The sequence below is a fragment of the Microtus oregoni genome, unplaced genomic scaffold (assembly GCF_018167655.1).
Source record: "Microtus oregoni isolate MIOR12 unplaced genomic scaffold, Mior012 000018F_ref0000195, whole genome shotgun sequence".
Lineage (NCBI taxonomy): Eukaryota > Metazoa > Chordata > Mammalia > Rodentia > Cricetidae > Microtus > Microtus oregoni.
In genome coordinates this window covers 30339453-30352492 of record NW_024543077.1, presented here as the reverse complement: position 1 = coordinate 30352492, position 13040 = coordinate 30339453, and the positions used below count along the sequence as shown (strand labels likewise).

The window sequence follows — 13040 nt, the reverse complement described above, 5'->3', positions numbered from 1 at the left end:
GGTGTGAGTTTTCTATACTTTCTTTATTTAGTGCTATGAACTTTCATCTTAGCACTGCTTTTATAGTTTCCCATAGATTTGGGTATTCTGTGCCATCATTTTTGTTGAATTCCACAAAGTCTTTAATTTCTTTCTTTATTTCTTGCTTGACCTAGGGGTGGTTTAATAGAGCACTGTTCAATTTCCATGAGTTTTTAGGTTTTCTGTGATTAGTGTTGTTACTAAATCCTAAATTTAAAACATGGTGATCTGAAAAGACACAGGGGGTTATTCCATTTTTTTGTGTGTGTGTTGAGGTTTGCTTTGTTACCATGTTTGTGGTCCATTTTAGAGAAGGTTCCCTGAGGTGCTGAGAAGAAGGTATATTTTGTGTTTGGGTGGAATGCTCTGTAGATGTCCATTGATTCCATTTAAGTCAAGACATTTGTTAGTTGTCTTATTTTTCTGTATAACCTGCCCACTGGGGAGAGTGGGGTGTTGAAGTCTCCTACTATTCTTTTTTTTATACAAAAACAATCAACATGTATTTATTTAATATACATTGTAAGAACTTAAGCAGACTTAAGTTAAAAAGACAAATAAAACAAAAATAACACCACAGCGTAGAAATCAAGAAAAGGACAGACCATCTAAGAAAAAAGACGACACAAGGAGAAGCTTGTGACAGGGCTCTTGACTGGAGACCAGCTTTGAATAGGTTTCTTGCAGGTACTTCTTAAATGCTGTGGGGGTTTTCCAGAGCTCAGCAGCGTGTGTGTTCAATGGGCTATCGATATTGGGTTCTCCTAGCAGGCTCTGGATAGACAGCAAGATGGTCCTGACATCATACAGCGCGGACCATTTATCCTTGAGGATGTCCAGGCAGATGTTCCCCTGGGTGTCTACGTTGGGGTGGTAGCAGGGTGTGAGGAACTTCACCGTGGGTGCGTTGTAAGGGTAGCCACTAGGGAACGCGAGTGAGAGTTTATACCTCAGGTCTTCATATGCTGTGCCGGCTGCTCCATGCATGGATGGGCCCTTCCCATTTGAACAGGTTGTCTGATTCAGGGAAGGCAGAAATCCCTTTGTCACCAGACATCATGAGGGTCATCAGCTCCTGTTGTAGCCTCTTGCCCACTGGCCGGGACCACCCCCGCTGGGCTCGGCTCCCTTGCGAACTGCCGGAATGCTGGCGGCAGCTGGGTCGCAGTTTTGCGAGGCCATCCAGAGGACGCAGGCCGCGAAACAGGAGTGTGGAGACGAAAAAGCAACTTCCTCCTACTATTCTTGTATGGGATTTGATGTGCAATTTAAGCTTTAGTAATGTTTCTTTTACATGAGTGGGTGTTCTAATATTTGGGGCATAGATGTTCAGGATTGAGACTTCATCTTGATGAATTGTTTCTGTTATGGGTATGAAGTGTCCTTCATCTATTCTGATCGGCTTTACTTTGAAGTCTATTTGGTTAGCTATTAGGATACCTATACTTGTGTGCTGCTTAGGTCCATTTGATTTGAAAATCTTTTTCCAACACTTTACTCTTTGGCAGTGTTTGTCTTTGAGGTTTAGGTGTGTTTTAATTTTTTTTAATTAATTTATTTTTTATTGAAAATTTCCACCTCCTCCCTTCCTCCTACTTCCCTCCCCTCCCCACAACCCCCTTCCTCTCCTTCTCCAGTCCAAGGAGCAGTCAGGGTTCCCTACCCTATGGGAAGTCCAAGGTCCTCCCTGCTCCCCCCAGGTCCGGGAAGGTGAGCATCTTGGTGTGTTTCTTTTATAAAGCAAAAGGACGGATCCTGCTTTTGTATCCATTTTCTTAGCCTGTACCATTTTATAGGTTAATTGAGTCTATTGATATTAAGAGATGTAAATAACAAGGGACTGCTAGTTCCTGGTATTTTTCAGTAGCGGTGTTTGTGTTTCCCTTCTTTGGGGTTTGTGGGTGTTAGGATATCTGTTGCCGGTGTTTACAGTTAGCTTCTTTGGGTTGGAGTTTTCCCTCTAGTACTTTCTGCTTGACTGGATTGTGGATAGGTATTGTTTAAATCTGGTTTTGCCCTGGAATATCATATTTTTTCCATTTATGGTGATTGAAAGCTTTGGTAGGTCTGGTGTCTGTGGTCTCTTGGTGTCTTCAGCACATCTGTCCAGGGCCTTCTTGGTTTCATGGTTTCCATGGAGAATTTGGGTGTTATTCTGATAGATCTGCCTTTATATTATACTTGGCCATTATCTTTTGCAGCTCTTAATATTCTTTCTTCGTTCTCTATTTTGCATTTTGATCATTATATGTTGGGGGAGACTTTTTTGGTCTAGTCTATTTGGTGTTCTCTAAGCTTCTTGTACCTTCATAGGGATATTCTTCTTTGGGTTGGGAAAGTTTTTTTCTATGATTTTTTTTGTCAAATATAGTTTCTGTTCTTTTGAGTTGGTGTTGTTCTCTTTCTTCTATCCCTACTATTCTTAGGTTTTAATTTTTGTCATGGTGTCCCAGATTCCCAGGATGTTTTGTGTAAGGAATTTGTTGGATTTGTTGTTTTCTTTGACCAATGATTTGATTTCTTCTATAGTATCTTCAGCATCTGAGAGTCTCTCTTCTATCTCTTGTATTCTGCTGGTTACACTTCCTGCTATAGTTCCCATTTGTTTAACCAGATTTTCCATATACAGAATTCCCTGCATTAATGTTTTCTTTATTGCCTCTATTTCAGTCTTCAAGTCTTGAGCTGTTTGTTTCATCTGTTTGATTGTTTTTTCTTGGTTTCTTTGATGTCTTCCAATTTGTTGTCTGTCTTTTCCTTGGTTTCTTTAAGGGAATTTTTATTTCCTTCATCATCCTCCTAGAGTTACATTGGGGACCCCATCATTTTCACAAAGTTACATCGAAAATCATTTCTTTTGTTTCTCCTGGCTTAGGATGACTAAGTCTTTGTGTAGTATGACCACTGGGTTCTGGTGTTACCATGTTGCTTTCTATGTTATTGGATGAATTCTTGCATTGGCACCTATGCATCTCATCCTTCAATTGGTGCCAGCAGTGTCTTTTCCTTTTGTTCCAATCCTTAAAGTGATGGTTTGTGTCTTTGAGACCTGTTCTTGGCAAACTCTGTGTTTCAGAGAGCCATGCCACTGAGGTCTGTCTTTGTACTCTCTCTTCTTGGCCTGCTCTTTTGGTCTGCACTCCTGGGTCACACTCTTGGTCCAGTCTGTGCAGTCACAGCTTGTGCTCCAGGGTCCCTGTCTTAGGCCACCCTGTGAAACTACATCTTGTGTTTTAATGTTCCTCTGAAGTTGCAAGGTGCTGGGAGGTAGCATGGGAAGTTTTGGTGGTGGAGTGAGACTTGTAGCTTTCAGTGTCTGGTGGATGGTGTGGAGGTGTTTGAGCAGCACACCTGGAGGAAACTTGCCATTTGGCTGGCTAGTGAACTGAAGCAGGTAGTGTTTGGGCCCAGAGTTTTGCCCCAGTATGGAGGTCCTAAAGAGGTTGTCCTGCTAGGTGGGTCATCACTCACCTCTTGGTCCTTTCTGTGTAATAGCAGGCTGTGCTGCAGAGTTCCACTTAGGTTGCGGGTGCATGGATAGGAGGGCTTGGGGCACAATGGGACTTGTAGCTTTCAAGGTTCAGTGGATGGGATGGGGGTGTTGGAGCAGCCTCCTTTCAGGAAACTCAAAGGCTAGCTGGCTAGGGAAGCTGAGGCCACTGGGGGAGGTCCTGGGGTTTTGCTCTGGTATGGAGGGCCTAGAGAATGGGGTGTCCTGCTGCATGGGTAGTCACTCACCTCTTGGTCCCCTCTGAGGAGTAGCAGGTTGTGTTTCAGTCTTCCATTGAGGTTGTGGCAGGGGTTTGTAGGGGTATAATTGGAGATTTAGGGCAGAATGGAACTTGTAGAATTCAGGGTCCAATGGATCATGAGTATATTTCTTAAACTTCAGTTTTTAATTTTCTTCACTTATTGCTTGTTTTTTTGCTTTTCACTTTCACAAGACTGGGGTTTCTGTATCTTTGAAGTCTTTTTGTTTTTTGTTTTTGGTGGTTTGGTTTTTTTTTTTGTTTCTTTTTTTATTTTTCCATTCACTTCCTCCCCTCCTCCCATTCCCCTCCCGCTCCCCCACACCCCCTCTTCCCTCCCCATCCCTCCTTAAGAGGGGGCAGGGAATCCTGCCCTGTGGGAAGTCCAAGCACCCCCCCATCCAGTCCTAGGAAGCTTTGCATCCAAATAGACAATTGAACTAGGGTCCCAAAAAGCCAGTACATGCAGTAGAAACAAGTCCCAGTGCCTTTATCAATGTCTTCTCAGTCAGCCCCCATTTTCAGCCACATTCAGAGAGTCCAGTTTGATCGCATGGTCACTCAGTCCTGGTTCTGCTGGATTTGGTGAGCTCCCATTAGAACAGGAACACTGTCTTAGTGAGTGGACCAACCCCTCGCAGTCCAGACTTCCTTGCTCATTTTCTCCCTCCTTCTGCTCTTCAACTGGACCTTGGGGGCTCAGTCCAGTGCTCTGATGAGGGACTTTGTCTCTATCTCCATCTGTTGCTGGACTAAGACTCTCTCCAATGGGTTTTCTGGTACAGGATTTGGTTTGGGTTTTGTTTTTTTGTTGTTTTTTTTTCAAGACAGGATTTTAGGTTGTTTTAGAGCCTGGCATAGAACTAGCTCTTGTAGACCAGGTTGCCCTCAAACTCACAGAGATACACCTGTCTCTGCCTCCCGAGTGCTTGGATTAAAGGTGTACATCACCCTTCTCTGGCCAACAAGGCTCTAGTGGGTTTTTCAAGACAGGGTTTCTCTGTGTATATCTGGCTCTGCTGGCACACAAACCATACAGCAGGTTGTTCTCAAACTCACAGAGATCTGCCTGTCTCTTCCTCCCAGGTGCAGGAGTTTAAAGCATGCACCACTATTTCCTGGCCAAACTTGCATTTCTTTATATCCCTTTTTGTGTGAAAATATGGTAATATTTTATTGTGTGATTTTATACAATAGAAACTATCTTTACACTTGCATACCACACAGGAGAAATGGGTCCAATGTTGTACTAGCTATTCTAAGTAATTCATTCTGAATTAAAGGAGCATGGTTTTACTGACTGCGTTTCCAGATGTAATTTTGCATGAATTAGAATTAGTGTGTTCTCTTAAACTCTGTATAAAACACAAAGTCTAGGGAGAGTTGATGCACTGGTACTAGATTTGAAGAGAGTTTACAAACTTCCCATTCATTTCGTGTCTTTGCTGTCACTGTCTCATTTTATCACCATGGTGAATTCCTCTCAGCTTCCATATCATTTCCAAAGGAAATTTCAGGGAAAACTCTCTGTCATCTATGGAAAGGGACATATGGACATTCCCAATGGCCCTGACTCCATTCTGATTTTTTGAAATGTGTTTTTTTTAGCATAATAGACAAAAATACTAATAAGAGTTTAAGAACCAAAATTCTGATCTCTTTGTAATCAAGAACTATGAGAAATTTACAAGGTTCCATCAGAGACTATTATTTATACTTCTCTTGCTATATTTTCTCCCAGACTGAAATCAGGTACAAGTATGTGATCATGTAATTTGGGTCCTTTTGAACTGTTCCTCACCTATTTCTTTGATTCTAATTTAGACAAAGTTTGCTGTGGGGCAATGGTCATGGGCTTTTTAAAGATTTGTCAATTGTATTGTTTTAACAAAATGCTCATTGGCCATTAGCCATGCAGGAACTATATGCTGGGTGACCAAGCAGGAAGTATAGGCAGGGCTGATCAGAGCAGGAGAATTCTGAGAAGAGGAAAGGTTCAGCCTGCATTTATCACCCAGAGGCAGAGGACATAAGATGAGATTGCCTTGCTGACAAAAGGTACCAAGCCATGTGGCTGACACAGACAAGAATTATGGGTGATTGTAGGATGTAAGGGTTAATAGGAAGCATGATCTAATAGGCACACCAGTTTATAATCAATGTAGACCTCTGTTTGGTTTTTTTGGGACTGAATGGCTACTGGACCAGGTGAAACAGAAACCTCTGTTAACAAATGTTGTCAACGTGGATAACTAAATCCAATTTAAACCTGAGAGGGCTTGGAAATTAATTCTAGACATAAAAGAACAGAGTTAAGCATGGTTTCTTGGTATCAGCATTTTCCTAGCTGGGCTCTGTTTGCTAGAGGCAAGCATTTCTCATTTAAGAGAAGCTTCCTGACTCAGCGTTAGCTGTAAAAACCTTGCAGCCCTTTTAAGAAGCACCACACCAAACACTTAAATGGTGTCTTATGTACAGTCACCATCATGCTTCTTGGTGGTGATAAGGACCTTGAAACTCCATAGAATTGTGGCAATAAACATGGCTCCTGCCAGTACCTCAGCCATGAGACTAGAATCTCAGAAATCTAAGGAATTGGGTGGATCCAGCTGCCAAAGCCAAGGCTTTATCCATAGCCATATTGCTTAGCAAATTATAGGTTTAAAGAGAAGATTCAATAATCTACATTTTTCTCCTATTATTTCAATTTTTTTTTTTTTGAATTTTCGAGACAGGGTTTCTCAGTAGCTTTTTGGTTCCTGTCCTGGAACTAGCTCTTGTAGACCAGGCTTGTAACACCCAATTTGGTGTTACACCCTCGGTACACTGTACCCAGCGCGAGTCCAGTAAGGGCCTGGAGACTGAAAAGAAGACACAGAGAGACCAGGGTCATTCGAAAGGAGATCAGCAGAATGCCACTTTATTCAGCATTGGGGGAGTCCTTATCTACCTGACTGTAGCACAAGGATCTCCGCCCAGGCAGGTGGGAAATTACCATATTAACAATGGAGTAAATGCCCTGCAGCTAACCACCAGGTGGGGCAGGCATAGCACAGAAACACACAGGAAGCTTAGTTAGTTGATCATAAACTGTCCCCGCAAATGCACCACAGGAATAAGGGAGACCAGGGCTCTACAGGTCCCCCTTTTGTATAAATTATGACTAGGCCTGTCTTGGGTGGCATTGGACGTCAGGCAAAACCCCTTACCCTTCATGGGAAAGTATCCAGGTCAAAACACATTTACTGTCTTAGGTTGAGGCAGCCCCCCAAAAGTCTTTCCCGTCTTTGGCTCACTAGTTATCCATCACTGAGTTCAGCCAGATTTGTGCTGAAAGATTCTCTGGGGCAATAGCTAAGAGGACTTGCCACGTGGCAATATTGACCTGAGCTTGCCTTTGGCTCTGGCATCATAACCATGAAGATGATGCTCCAGCACAGGTAAGCATCCCTTAAGGAGACTGTGCCTGCTCAATCTTTAATAATTCTGCCCAAATTGGAGCCCTTTAAGTAAGGTCTCAGCGGTGGTGAAAATAACCCTGGTATAGCTAACTAGAATAATTTTAAGAGCCAATTTGTAAATTGTACACCTCAGGATCCGTGAATAACAGCAATAAGCTTATTACTGTATCATCTAGCAGTGGTCTTTAACCACAACCAAGAGCAAAATTAACTGTAATATTCATTTGTAAATTTAGCTCAATTTGAATGCTATGGCATTTGCAACCTGCCCTGAGAAGGTATCCTTTGTGCTAGCAGGAAGCAACTGACTGACTAATGAAAAATCCAGCAGCTTAGCTGCTGTGGCAGCAACAGCTGTGGCTGCCGATACCATGGGATGGGTAGATGGGTAGACGGGTAGAGGAACAATCCTTGGCACTGGGATGGGTAGATGGGTAGACAGGTAGAGGAACAATCCTTGGCACTCGGACCACCGTGCCAGCTCCTCAAGAAACCAGCAACTCTTCAGTTGACAAGCCAGAATCTCTTTGATCTCTCCGCTCTGTCCTGTCTTCAGGCTTCTGGACAGGAAAATCCACAGCACGCACCAGTCGCTCAGGTACCCATATTGGATTGTCAGCATCCTGCGGGAAAACACAAACAGCCCCTCTTCCCCACACCAGTACAGGATCTGGACCATGCCAGGTGTCATCTGATAGATTTTTCCATTTGACATGAGGCATCCCGGAAGAATCTGGCCACCAATGCCTGTCAGCGGTGGTATGAGTTTGAGCATCAACAGTCAAAAAATTTAAAATGTATAAAATAAAAGATAAATGATCTCTGGGGGTGGAACCATATTCCCCCTTTTTAGTTTTATGCAAATAGGCTTTGAGCGTATGATGCACTCCCTCCACTATAGCTTGTCCGTGAGGATTATAAGGTATACCCGTTTTGTGAGAAATAGAAAACTCAGAACAAAATTTAGCAAAGCTAGTAGAGGCTGGTCCATTATCAGTTTTTACAGTTTTAGGAACTCCCATGTAGGCAAAAGCCTGGAGACAATGACTTTTAACATCTCGTAATCTTTCTCCTGTGTGACCTGAGGCAAAAATGAGATGAGAATATGTATCCACGGTTACGTGTACATATTGCATGTGCCCAAAAGAAGGAATATGGGTGACATCCATTTGCCATAAATGATTAGGGGCAAGCCCACGAGGATTAACTCCCAAATGGGGAACAGTTTAAAGTTCTGTACACAGAGAGCACTTTTTTTTAACAATATTAGTGGATTGCTCTCGAGATATCTTAAAATGAAATCTTAAAGATCCAGCATTGAGATGAAAATGTTTATGAGCTTTTTCTGTAGCTTCATAATATTCCTGACTCACTACATAAATTTGACGAGTAAGCTGATCAGCCAAAGCGTTTCCCTCACTCAAAGGACCAGGGAGGTCAGTATGAGCCCGCAAATGCCCTACATAAATGGGTACAGATCCTGCCCAAAGCAAAGTTTGAATAGCCAATAACTGCATCTGGACTCGAGATACAGAGGCAACATAAGCTGCAGTTTCCAATGGTGCAAGAATTTTGCTTACATACTGACTGTCAGTAAAAAGGTTAAATGGAATATCAGCATATTTCTCTAGGGCCATCTGGACAGCATCCAATTCAGCCACCTGAGCAGAGTTAGTATTAACAGACTGAATATCAAAATCAGGAGGGGAGGCTACTACAGCTCTCCTGGTGGAAGATCCATCAGTAAACACATTTCGTGCCCCTGCCAGAGGCTGCAAAGAAATAATTTTAGGGAAACACACCGGATGATTTTTAAAGAAGGTGACTAACTCATCAGAAGGATAATGATTGTCTAACTTGCAGGGATTAGTGCATAAAAATAAAGTCTAATCTTCAGCAAAATTTTGAAACCAAGTTATTTCTGCCTGGGTATAAGGTGTAATAACCTTATCAGGTAACATTCCAAAAGTTTGCAAACTAAGCTTATATCCTTTCTGAATAACACGTAGCACAGCTGATGGATACGAGATAACAATTTTTACAGGTGACACATGTTCATGCACCCACAGGGATGGGTCCTTGCTGCCAAAAAACTCCAGTAGGACTATGCTTGGAGGGGAAAATTATCAACAGCAGTGGCTGACTATAGTCAATATAATTAATATGAGCAGAGGCAAGCTTTTCTTCAATTAAAGTAATACATTGCCTTGCTTGAGGTGTTAACTCACGAAAGGAGGTTGGGTCTGGATTCCCCTGCAGAATGTCAAAAAGTGGTTTTAAGTCTCCAGGTGTGCCCAGAACCTGTAGACGGGGGCACAGGACCAGTGCTCTTTGCGAAGGCTGTTCCCATGGTCCCCTGCGCCCCTTGGTCTCCTTCCCAGCCTACACAAAGGCCCCAGACCCACATCTCAGGCACGAATCTCCAACCACCTCTTCCCCCACTACTCCTTAAATCATTTTTCTAGGTTGTTTGGGATTGGGCATCAGTGGAGCAGCTTATATCTGAAACCAGAAGAAAGCACAAGGGGCTAGAGAGCCATCACAATAGATCTCCTCTGTTTGCAAAGAGAGCAGCTATATCATGAGGTTTCTGTCTTTGGAAGACATATCAGTAATTGGAGGTCAGAAACAACAGGGTTCTTTTTTGTTTTTTGTTTTTGTTTTTGTTTTTTTTTTTTTTGTTTTTATAGACAGGGTTTCTCTGTGGCTTTGGAGCCTGTCCTGGAACTAGCTCTTTAGACCAGGGTGGCCTAAAACTCACAGAGATCCCCCTGTCTCTGCCTCCAGAGTGCTGGGATAAAAGGCATGTGCCACCACCGCCCAGCCAGAAACGACATTTTAAGTGTTACTTTGAGATAAGTTTGTGAGAGTTGTGCAGTTTGTGTTTATTTAATTTCTTTTTTTAAAAAATTATTTATTTATTATGCATACAACATTCTGCCTCCATGTATGCCCACATGCCAGAGGAGGGCACCAGATCTCATTATAGATGGTTGTGAGCCACCATGTGGTTGCTGGGAATTGAACTCATGACCTCAGGAAGAGCAGCCAGTGCTCTTAACCTCTGAGCCATCTCTCCAGCCCAGTGTTTATTTAGTTTCTGTACACATATAATCAATGGTAGCTGGGTAACATTGGTCAAGATCACACTTTTCTTTGCCTAAGTTTTCTTTGGTCTTTTTATTAAAAGTTGACTATATTTCTGCATCTGCTTTTGCCTTTTTTTATCCTTCCCCTTAATTCTTTCACAAAAATTGTGCACATTTTTTATTTATGTATAATTGTGGAAAGTATAGAAGTAATTATACATGATTTTTTATACTACTTTTTCTGTAATCTGACTGTAATCTAATTATATTATTGGTTATCTTTAAAATAATGGACCCTCGGCGCCAGGAGACCCAGCATTGGGAACCTTCATCTGGTGATGGATGGAGACAGAGACAGAGACCCACACTGGAGCACTGGACTGAGCTCCCACGGTCCCAATGAGGAGCAGAAGGAGGGAGAACATGAACAAAGAAGTCAGGACCACGAGGGGAGCCTCCACCCACTGAGACAGTGGAGCTGATCTATTGGGAGCTCACCAAGGCCAGCTGGACTGTGACTGAAAAAGCATGGGATAAAACTGGACTCTCTGAGTATGGCGAACAATGAGGGCTGATGAGAACCCAAGGACAATGGCACGGGGTTTTGAACCACATAATGTGCTGGCTTTGTGGGAGCCTAGCCAGTTTGGATGTTCACCTTCCTAGAAATGGACGGAGGGGGAAGGACCTAGGACTTACCACAGGTCAGGGAACCCTGACTGCTCTTTGGACTGGAGAGGGAGGAGGAAAGGAGTGGGGGGAGGGGGAGAAGGATGAGAGGAGGGGGAGGGAAATGGGAGGCTGGGAGGAGGAGGAAACTTGTTTTTTTTCTCCTTTTCTCAATTAAAAAAAAAGTTATATTAAAAAAAATAAAAATAAAATAAAATAAAATAATGGACCTTCATCAATTTTATTCAGAAAATTTCTAATTTCATCAGGTCATTATTGTTTTTTGGAAAGTTTATGTTAAAAGACTGCTTTTATTCATCTTTGATGCCTGCGTCTTTCCATTTCCCGCCATTTCTATGTTTTCCAGTTGTTGCTATCTTCATGTCTGTATCTTTGCTACTTAAGTGTTGGTATAATCAATACATAATCCCTTGAGCTTTCTGAGTGTTTCCACTGTGAATATTGGTTTGTTATCAGTTGTCCAGTTATAAATTGTTTGGCAAAGCTATTTGTATTCATTTAATGGTAAAAACTTATCATACACAAAATCATAATTTTTATAGATCATCTTCATAAGGGTCATCTTTTTCTTTTTTATGTTTTGTTTTTCTTGTTTTTATTAATCTGAGAAAGACTTGACTTACTGGATAAAAGCTTTTTTGTGTCTGGGCAGGTGGCTCAGCACATATTCTTTTTGTGGATGACCTGAATTCAGATACCTACATGCTAGTTGAAAGGTTAATTGTTGAAGCCCGTGTGGGTCCAACACAGATAATTATTTTCCCTAACTGGACTGGAATGGAGTCACAAAGAATGATCAGATGCAATTTACAGGGTCATCCTGGTAGGGCAAGATCTCTCGAAGATCTCTTATTGTTTATTATCCAAACACCTTATTGAGTGGGAAAACACATTAGGCTGTCTCCTAGGCAACCAGGTGAATGGGCTTTTAGTCAGGTCCTCACCTAAGTGTATGCTAGCTGTCTAGCAGGCCATGAATTAGCATCTCTATAAGACTTACTCCAAATTACCAAGAAATAGGCACCAAACATTCTGACCAGTTTCAGTCAATACCTCTCCTCAGGAGATCTACATTTCTACCAAAAGAAGAGAGGCACTATACATACTTGCTATTGTTACGCAGAGACAGCTGTCTGATGAGCTATGTGATCAGCTCATACCAGGCCTATGGATTTTATGCTTGGCTGCTACACCATACAGAAATTTGGGCCTACAGTTAACAAATCTCTAATATTCCCAATTCAGCAACCTTCCTTTCTGTATGTCACCTGTTTGTGTGTGTATGTGTGTGTGTGTCTGTGTGTATGTGATATTCTCTGTCATGCACAAACACACAAAAATATCAGTAACCTTATTTTCAAAAGTGCTTGGAACTTATAGAGCAGTTGGAGTAAAGCAAGTTGCTTTACATGTACACTGATTCTTTAAAAATTTGTTTTCTTGAAATTCCATTTAAAAAGATTTCATTTCCTCACTGTGGTGCAGACTTGGATTCAATCACCAATTTTAGGAAACAACATGGTAGTGATCCTAACAGACATCATTTTCCTTATCAAAAGAGAATGAGATGCTTTCAGTAATCAAAACTATTTTCTGTAAAGTAAAAACATCAGAAGACTTCAAGAGAATATTATAAATTTTGGTGAAATACACAACCCATTTTCTATTATTGGTAAAGGAGAGAAGAGGAGCCGGGCAGTGGTGGCACATGCCTTTAATCCCAGCACTTGGGAGGCATAGGCAGGCAGATCTCTGTTAGTTCGAGACCAGCCTGGTCTACAAGAGTTAGTTCCAGGACATGCTCCAAAACCACAGAGAAACCCTGTCTCGAAAAACCACACAAAAAAATAAGAAACATATATATATGTGTATATATATTTGTGTTTGTGTCTTGTTTTGTCAATAGTATCATCTATATTGCTGATTTTGTGAACTATAATTTAATCATATCATTCATTGTCTTTGAAAATGATGGACCTTCACCATTTTGTACTCAGAATATTTCTTATACTCTTTGATGATAAACAGTT

At 41.8% G+C, this 13040-nt stretch overlaps 1 pseudogene; it reads right to left on the bottom strand.

The window, feature by feature from the left end:
• Window positions 1-609: 609 nt before the first annotated feature.
• On the bottom strand, window positions 610-1203 carry LOC121458833 (annotated as a pseudogene).
• Between the last annotated feature and the right edge of the window lie 11837 nt (window positions 1204-13040).